Source organism: Belonocnema kinseyi, chromosome 6 (genome assembly GCF_010883055.1).
Source record: "Belonocnema kinseyi isolate 2016_QV_RU_SX_M_011 chromosome 6, B_treatae_v1, whole genome shotgun sequence".
Lineage (NCBI taxonomy): Eukaryota > Metazoa > Arthropoda > Insecta > Hymenoptera > Cynipidae > Belonocnema > Belonocnema kinseyi.
The window spans coordinates 90,621,599-90,630,960 of NC_046662.1; the positions used below are offsets into that span (position 1 = coordinate 90,621,599).

Consider the following 9,362-nt stretch of genomic DNA (forward strand, 5'->3'; position numbering starts at 1 on the left):
TTAGCGTTTGCAGATCATAAGGTTATTATGGCAGTCAATCGAAGACTTGCAAAGAATGTTGGATAAAGTGAATATTGTATTAAATTATGAGAGATTTGAACAAGTTGATAAGTTCGTATACCTTGGTAGCTTATTTACAAGGGGCGGGAAGATATATGAGGAGTTAAATAGATGCATAAACAAAGGTGAGAAGGTTGTTGGTAGAGCAGAGCGCCTTATCAGAAGAAAACATATATCAAATAAAATTAAAATGGCAATACATAAATCTATATTTGTACCGACTGTACTATACGGTAGCGAGACATGGACCTATCAAGATATAGATAAGAGTAAAATTAATGCAATTGGTATGAGTTTCTTGCGCATAATATGCGGGAAAACTTTGGTGTATAAAGTGAGTAACGAGATAATTCTCAAAGAATATGGTGCAGAAGAGGCGCTAGTAGAGTGTAGACGCATGGGAAAGAAATCGGTTCAGATGGTTCTGGCATGTTGAGAGAATGCCAAATGAGTGACTACTGAAAAAAATGTATCAGGTTAAAGTAAATGGCAGAGTGCCCAGAGGCAGACCGCGGAAAGAATGGTTAGAATGTGTCAATGAGACCCTAGTTGGAAGAGACATAAGAAGTCACAGAAAGTCACGGAGAGTAGAGTGAATGACGCCTGAAACAAAAGACCATGGATACTAATGGACCCGAGTGGGGAATCTCACATGACGACTTTGTGAGGATCTTCACTCAGGGTGATTGTTAGAGATGAATCGGCAACCTGGGCTGGAGCAGTGATGCAGAACGAACGTATTATTTAAATAAATAACGCGAGAATTCTGGATCAATCTAAAAATTTCATATCCCTTCCTCATATTACTCCCTTCCCCACCGAGAGAGTCTCGCCTATCTCGAAAGAGAAATGGCTTAATGGTGTAATAATAATAATAATAATAATAATAATAATAATAATAATAATAATAATAATAAATCCATTTTTTCTATAATATCAACTTTTTGTTGAAAATTCATATGTTGCGGTTAAAAATTGAACTACTTGGTTGAAAGTACAACGACTTTATTTAAAATTAAATTTTATTTAAATTATATTTAAAATTAAAAATTTTTTGTGCTCTTTGCTTACTTTCTTAAAAATTAATTTTTTGGTTCAACATTCATCATTTTAGTTAAAAATTCATTTCTTTGGCTGAAAATTGAGCTCTTTTGTTGCAAATTCATATTTTTACTTGTCACTCATTTTTTAAATTGAATATTTAAATATTCCATTTTTGTTTAAAATTTAGTTTTATCTGCATAACATTCAACTACAGATTTGGTTAAAACTTCTTCTTTTCTGATGAAAAAAGAATCTCCGTAGCAGAAATGTAATCTTTTTGGGTTAAAAATGCAACTGTTTTGGGTAATATACACTGAGAAAAATGGAGTTTACCTTTCATGATCTTGGATTTTAAATGTTGAGACAGTAATAAATAGATATTATGCTATAAAATTTTGATATTAAGTTTTATCATTCAAGATTTAAAAGAATAACATCGAGATTGGTGCCGAAATTTGTAAGTCTAAGATCCTGAACGGTGTAATCAATTTTTCTCAGTGTATACTATGTAATTTATAGATTAAATATATTATTAATATTAGCTTCTGGAATAATTCAACTAATAATATATCACGTACATCAACGACTGGAACTTCTGATATGAATCGAGAAAAAATATTGAAATTAACTTGATTGCTTCACCGTAACCAATTACCGTAATTGAATCTTTTGAGTCGCAAATATTGGAATTGAAATGGAAAAATGTCGCTGAAGTCAATTTAATGTCCTTTTTAATTATCTTTATCTGCTCAATATACCGTTAAGTCGTTAAGTTAGATTACCTAGGTGTGTTCAAGGAATCGTATAAAAACTCTTTCCTCATTTTCTTATTAAAGAAGGTGAAAAACTGCAACGTTCTATATAAACTAGCACTAAAAATAAATAATGAAGAGGAAATAAATTAACGAGAAACAAGGGTGAGTTCGATCTTCTTTATTTAACCATGACTACAGAGTCGAAAGGCTTCACAATAAAATTACATACACGAGTGCTCTTTTTACGACAAATTCTTCAGTCACAATATCATTGCTGCAAATGGTTCAATACAATTCTAAAAATCAAGTGAAAACTCTAACATCAAAAATAAATATATGCATTTTCCTGAATTTAAACAATCATTACGAAACTCTTAAATTCCTGAATTCTTGTACCCAAGAGCAAACCAAAAATCTGTTTTACGAAAGAGAATCTCCTGACGTGGAATATTAAACAACCCAGAGCAGAGTTTAGAAATTCTTTACAAGAATGGCAACGCTCTCTGAAACCTTAGGGAATATCAAACAATAGCATTTTTATTTATTTATTTGTAGCACTTTCAGCGACATTTTAGCATCAATATAACCAAAGCTTGATGTGGATACAATTGATGATGAGTCGTTTATTTGATAATGCTATAATTGGAATGCTATTTTTTTATTTGGTAGTAGAGTAATTAAAATATAAAATAGAATTCAAAATACTTATAGAAATATCGCACAGCCTCAGTTTTACTAGGCAAACCTATGCATGTTTCTAAGTAGCATTTGGGCGCGTTACTTCCTTCGAGCGGTTCACCTTTGGTAAATCTGACACCCCGGTGTCTTCTGGTTACTAACCAGTCCCAAAGTGTCAACATATGTATCGCTCGTCATGTCCTTTTCCTCTTTGGCCTTCTTGATGATGTAAACCAAAATGCCACCCACGCTCGTCTTCCATTGAACTGCTTCGAAGCTGTTAACGTGTGTCTAAACCTGGGAAAAAAGTTTTAGATGCTCAAAGACCTAGAAAAAATTTTTTTTAACAGAGTTAGATATGATAAATTTTTTACATACACCAGTAAATATTATCAGGACATCTACTTTAAAGTATTTGCATTTGACTCAAAAATAAGGTGGTATGTAGGAGAGAGTGATGTAGACCGTAGGGTTTTTCAATCACTTAAATAACCAGTCAATATGAATATTTTGCTTACAAGCGGCATTTGGTCGACACTTTGTAAGAAACTGGGTCGACCGAGCAATTTCCGGGTAACAAGTATTTAATAATAATGATAACAGTTAGATTGTATTTGCTAAGTAAAGTTAAGACCCATTTTATAGAAACCACGTATAACTTTCCATAGGTCGAAATACTTGAAAAGCCTAGTAGCATTACATTCTCGTTTTTATCGGTAATAGAACGTAAACTATTTACTAAATTCGTAATTTCATAACATTTTAATATAGGCGTTTATTCTGAATCCGTTTTATCACATTTTAGTTAAGCTTATAATTTCCTGATTAACGTCTTTTAACGTAATGGATTACGTAAAATGTAGGCATAATAATATTTTAAAATTAAACTGACCGAATGATAGCCACTCTCCCATATTCAAATTGAAGGAATTTTGACAGATTTATAAGAAGATGGAGATACTCTCGAAATAGTAAACATATTTATATTGACAGATATTTTTTTACTATTTCAATAGTTTAACTCCAAATTCTGTTTCATCTCCTAGAGGAGAAAAAATTTTTAATTTCAGAAAAAATGTTATCTATGTTCTTTGTTCATCATACAGCCATAGGCGATCTGAAAAATAAGTGTCCTGATAGTTAAATGAGGTAGTAAAGTTGTCAACATTTAAGAAGTTTTGCAACAGAATTTAGGCTTTCAACGATACTTAAAATTTGATTTCATTTTTACATTTTAGAGAATAGGGTAAGAGTACCAATTCTTGCCACCTTGCCCCAATTATTGGCATGCCGAAAACCAAAGAACATTTATTTAATTTTGAATAAATATATGATTGCACTCGATAATTTACCGTGCATTATACGCAATAATGATAGCAGAATTAAATTAATTAAAGAAAAAGCTGTTAAAAAATGTATTAACTAAGAAATTAAAGAACGGTGCCAAGAATTGATGCTCTTGCCCTATCTTCAAAAATTAAATATTATTTGGAAAGAATCTTCAAACAATGTCACATAGATATAATAAGGAAGAATTGTAAAATAAATAATATACTAGCAAATCATTACCATTGATTTGTTTTCAACAAATTCCAGTTTCAGGAAATTGTACTTGAATTTTCTGTAATAAATGTTATGTCAATAATACTTATAAATACTTATGCTAATTAGAATAATATTTATAAATAATTAGAATACTTAGAATAATAATTAGAAAATTTCCAGAGAGTACATGAAGTTGATTCCATCTATAGCCTAGGAAACATATTTTTAAGATATATATATTAATTCGCCTGGGGAAAGAAATACAAATTTTTAGTGCAACAAAAACGATAGTTTTTATCATTTATTTTTGCATTAGAGGCAACATTTTGAAGTCGTGGCCTAATAGTTTGTTAAATCTCTTATAGTTTCGAATCATTGAAAATCCCTCACCAAGCTCAGGCTTTCTTTCTTACATTAAAAAAAGATTTTAAAATAAATTTTAAGGTACTATATCAATTTAATTAAAGATATTTAATCATTTTCAGGTATTTCTTTTTAATTTTCACAATTTAAATTTTACTTTCCTCTAAATTTCAATCAATCAGAAATTGACTGATTTATTTAAAAATGGCATGTTTTGACTCAACAGTTAATCACTCATACTGACAAAATCATCATTTTGCAAATGAACAATAATGCTAATTTAATTGATTATTCATACAAAATTACTTATTAGCAGTACTCAAAAGTCACTGATTCTTCTGAGAAACCATTCCTTTCATGTAAAGTGAAAATAAAAATAATACTTTGACGATAATAAACTTAGATACTAAATGGTTTACTTTCATTCTTTGGCTGTTTAAACATGTTAGACTCCTCATACCTTTCAATTAAATTAATTGATTCAAGCCCCAAAAATTTTCGGTAGCATTATTTAAAATCAATAAGTTGAACTTCGCAAGTTATCATTCCAGATGGCTATAAATTTATCAATGAGAAAATTCGACTGAAGTTATCAGTCATATTTTTTTCCAGTCAAAATTCATTTCAAATCAGACACTTTTAACAGGTTTAAGTTTAGAGTTTGATAGAGACAAAGATTTATTACTGAGTGAAAAGGAATATATTAATTCACTGACGTTCTTTTCCAAATAATTAATTTAGTCAGCCATAATTCAATCAGGGAATAATTAAAATAATTATTAAATTAAAGTTATAGGAATCTAATATTGCGAGAAAACATTTTTTGGAATTTATGATGCAATGTGCCGTAGACAGAACTTTAAAGAATTTAATGATCACTCTGCTTGTATTGTAGGGTGGCAACAAATGACATAATGATCTCTGGCAATGATTTATATTCAGGGGCCCTAAAAATATCTCCTATCTGCATTTTATGTCTTCTCATCCTACAACCCATTCTTTATTCAGTCAGTTGAAGAAACAAATTAGCATTTATTAAAATTTACATAATTTCCTAATATCGGAAATAAATATTATTTTCGTAAAATTGTCAAGGAAAAAGAAGACATTGATTACAAACAATATGAGATTATTAAAAAAAATCTTTTTTTCTAACTGAAATTCGTATCTGTAATTAAATCTAAACTATAATGTTTCAATTTGTAGAATTATATGATGAGATGGTTCTTAATTTGAGAGAATTCTAAAAATTTTGGTAATTAGCAATTTGAATTTTGAAATGAAACTCTTATGATAATAATGATAATAAGTAAGAAGTGAAGAAATGGTGCCCAGTAAATTTAACTATTTAATTAGAAAAAATTGATTTGTAATATATTTGTAAAAAAATTATTTGTAGAAGGTATGGATTAATACTAAGCTTGTTTATTATTACTAAAAAATAATATTGTCTAAATAAATTATAAGACAAAAAAATCTCACTGATAAGCTGTAAATAATATGTGAACATCCAGAAAAGAGGGGATCTGACTCGCAAAAATCGATTTTTATTTTTTTACACTTCCTGAAAAATGAAAGCTATCGCGCATTATGTTCCTTTCTTCGCGGACGGTCACAATAATGTTTTTGTTAAAGAAATTGGTTCATCTATACAGGCAACGAAATACGAAGAGTCGTTGGCAGTCCGACTTCTGGGGTTGCAAATTGAATAACAAACGTTCACCCTCCTTGGCTAAATCACCGAAAAGTCACCCCACCTAGTGAGCAGTTCGAAATTAACCGCACCTCCCGCGAATTGCTACGGCGCGACCCCCGCCCCTGAAACTCCGAAACCAGTCTGCTTTGCATAACGATCTTATTTCGTAATCTCTCCCATATTGATCCGGTTTACGCTGCTATGTGGGGTTGAAAATTGTTTATTGCGCGCCCGTGACTACCACCTCTGGAATTTTCATGCTTTATTCTTTCTATACTTTTAACATGAAAGTTTTTGTTCCATTTATAATATAACTTTGTTACTTTTTTTATCAAACAGAAAAAGATTTAAAATAAATACAGTTACAAAAAAATTATTCGTTTTTAGATCTTGAATTGACATTTTCTACCAAATTTTGATAACAAATTTTAAATTGAAAGAATGATAAAAAAGGCTCTAGAGAAAAAAGTTGTGATAGAGTAGGTATAATTGCAAGGGTAAATGTCATCAGTAATAGTAGGCTGATGATCTCGACGATGCCTTAATGAGGTTAATTGAATCGAGATACTAATTACTTTGGAGACAAACGGGAGTCTTTCTTTATGGAGGGAGGCTTTCTATAAAAGAGACGAGCCAAGTCATGCCCGCTAATAATCCTAAGAGCTTGATTATCTTGCGACCCACGAACCTAAAAAGAGACCCAAGATGACTTTGCGGTTTCTAGTTTAAATCTATATTACGATCCATTATCGAGAGAATGATTTTACTTTGTCTGTCTTTCCCGCCGATGATCGTAATTATCTCCACACTCCCACACACCCACACACACACACACACACACACACACACAAACACATATATTGCTTAAAACTGTCTTAATCGAAACTCTTACCAATTTTACAGAATATTTATTCACAACTCCAAAACTCCATCTTTCTCTTTAAAATTTATGTCCCAAACCGCTCTTTTGTTTAGATTTAGAACATTAGTTAATAAATTGCAATTACAAATAATGAAATACTTGAATTCTCATCTCTGTAAACAATTTATTTTATTTTGCTATACTAAAATAACTTTATTTGACCGTAAATGTGTTCAGTAAAAGTAAAAGAAATTTTAAATCACAGAAAAAAGCTTCAATTTTAAAGTTAAATTGTATGCATCTTGAAAGATTTTAAATCAGATTGATTGAATGAACGAGTGCGAAGATCCATGGAGAAATTAAGAAGGCATTCATAACTTGCCCTTGAAATTAATTATTAAAATTTCTTATTTGAAAATAATATTTATATTGCAAAAGGAGAAAAAGTACATTGTTTTACTGAAATTAAAAAATTTAATTTGACAGAAAAATCTGCTAAATTACATCCCAGTACCCACTGCTTATCTTACCAGGCCCGTAACCAGGGGGCAAGGGGGTAATGCTCCCCCTGGGTTCATCGTTTGCCCCCCCCCCCCTGGGATAGTATTGCTGATTTGAATGTAAGTTATAATTGTATTAAAGCAGAGTGTGTATTTTTGTGCTGATTTGTAAGTAAGAAAATCAAAAGATAAAACTTCATTCACGTTCGTTTTATAATAGTTGCATCTTGATAAATTCTGTTTTCTCTAATATTTTTTGAAATTTAGTTGCTCTTAATAATACTACACAGCGAAAAAAAAACGTTGCCCCTTTTAAGATTATGTTTGCCCCCTCTGACATATTAGTCTGGCTACGGGCCTGTATCTTACAATATTTTTTAACACAAAATTTGAACAACAATCACCAACTTTGGTAAAGGAATACAATTATTACAAAGAATCGATATTATTAGTTGTTCAGTGCATAAGGCTGATTTGATCTTTATTAATTGTTTTTAGGGGCCGTTGAAAAAATACGTAATGCCTTTTCGAAGTGTGTGGGGGGGGGGGGGGGGGGGGGGGGGGGGGGGGGGTGGCATGCAGAGGTTTTCTACGTAACGCATTCAAGATATATATATTTTTATATAAAATACCCCGCACCAAATGTACAGTAAAATGGCCACCGGTGAAAAATTCTAAAAAAAATTTTTTTTGTATTTTTGAACCTGCAAAGCAATAATTCGAAGGAAAAAAGGAAGAAAAACGGAGAGTTTTTTTACAAAAAATTTTCAGTTTCAATTTTTACATGTATTTATGGGGTATACCCTATGATATAAGGGTGTTTTCATACCTCAAACACCGAAGTATGGAAATTATCATTTCTTAGTAACTAAAGTCACTACGTATGAAAACACCCTTATATCATGGTGTATACCCCATAAACCGTTTATCTTTCTAGATCTTGGATATGAACATTTCTTTTGGTAGGAATGATAGTAAAAATGTGCAAGTTTGAACCAAATCCAACTATTAGTTTAGGAGAAAAAAAAACTTTTCACGAAAATCAGCATTTTCCTATTAAAATACATGTAAAAATTGAAAATGACAATTGTTTGTAAAAAAACTGTCCATTTTTCTTCCTTTTTTTCTTCGAATTATTGCTTTTCAGGTTCGAAAATACAAAAAAAAAATTTTTTAGAATTTTTCACCGGTGGCCATTTTACTGTACATTTGGTGCGGGGTCCTTTGCATAATATACAATATAAATTCTATGTTTGATAATCAATAAAGTAAGTTTTTTCTACAAAAAACATGAAAAATGACAAAGTTCTGCGCCCAATAATTCAAAAATAAAAAGCCTTTTAAAAGTTTTTAAGAAGATATCGGGAAAACATTACAAATATTTCAGTTGTAAGTAGAATGTTTATGATCTCTCAAGAGGGCAAAAGAATCCAAGAAATAAAGAACTCAAAAAAATTAATTTTTCTCCTTTTGAAAGTCAAAGTCTGAGTTTAGAATAAAAAAGTCGTAAAAAAATGGTATATTCTACCTTCTTACCAAATTATGAACATGATAATTATATAATTCCTTACATTATTTTCTATATTTCTTTAATAATCAATTCTAACTTGAATGTTTATGAATAAGTTGACGTTCAGTCTGATAGAATGCAGGGGAAAAAGAACAAAATTTCTTGATACGTCATGGATATTTGATTGAAATTCATCTATTTAGTATTTTGATGATTTTTTCAATACCTTCTTAAATAATTGACACACAAAATTCATTTTCGATGCTCGAGACGCAGTACTAACAAAATACAAGTTTTAAAAAACTTGAGTTATCTTTTCTTTGATTAATTACCCTTTTTGTGGAAAAAC

General features: G+C 30.6%; 1 protein-coding gene across 3 annotated transcripts in view; it reads right to left on the reverse strand.

The window, feature by feature from the left end:
* Nucleotides 1-2,022: 2,022 nt before the first annotated feature.
* The window catches only part of LOC117174303 (transcription factor Sp8), a 57,748-nt gene continuing 50,408 nt past the window's right edge, over nt 2,023-9,362 (reverse strand). For all 3 annotated transcript variants that reach the window (XM_033363283.1, XM_033363284.1, XM_033363285.1), the window contains one exon: nt 2,023-2,834. The gene's annotated coding sequence lies outside the window, so the exon portion shown is untranslated. The remainder of the gene's footprint in view (nt 2,835-9,362) is intronic.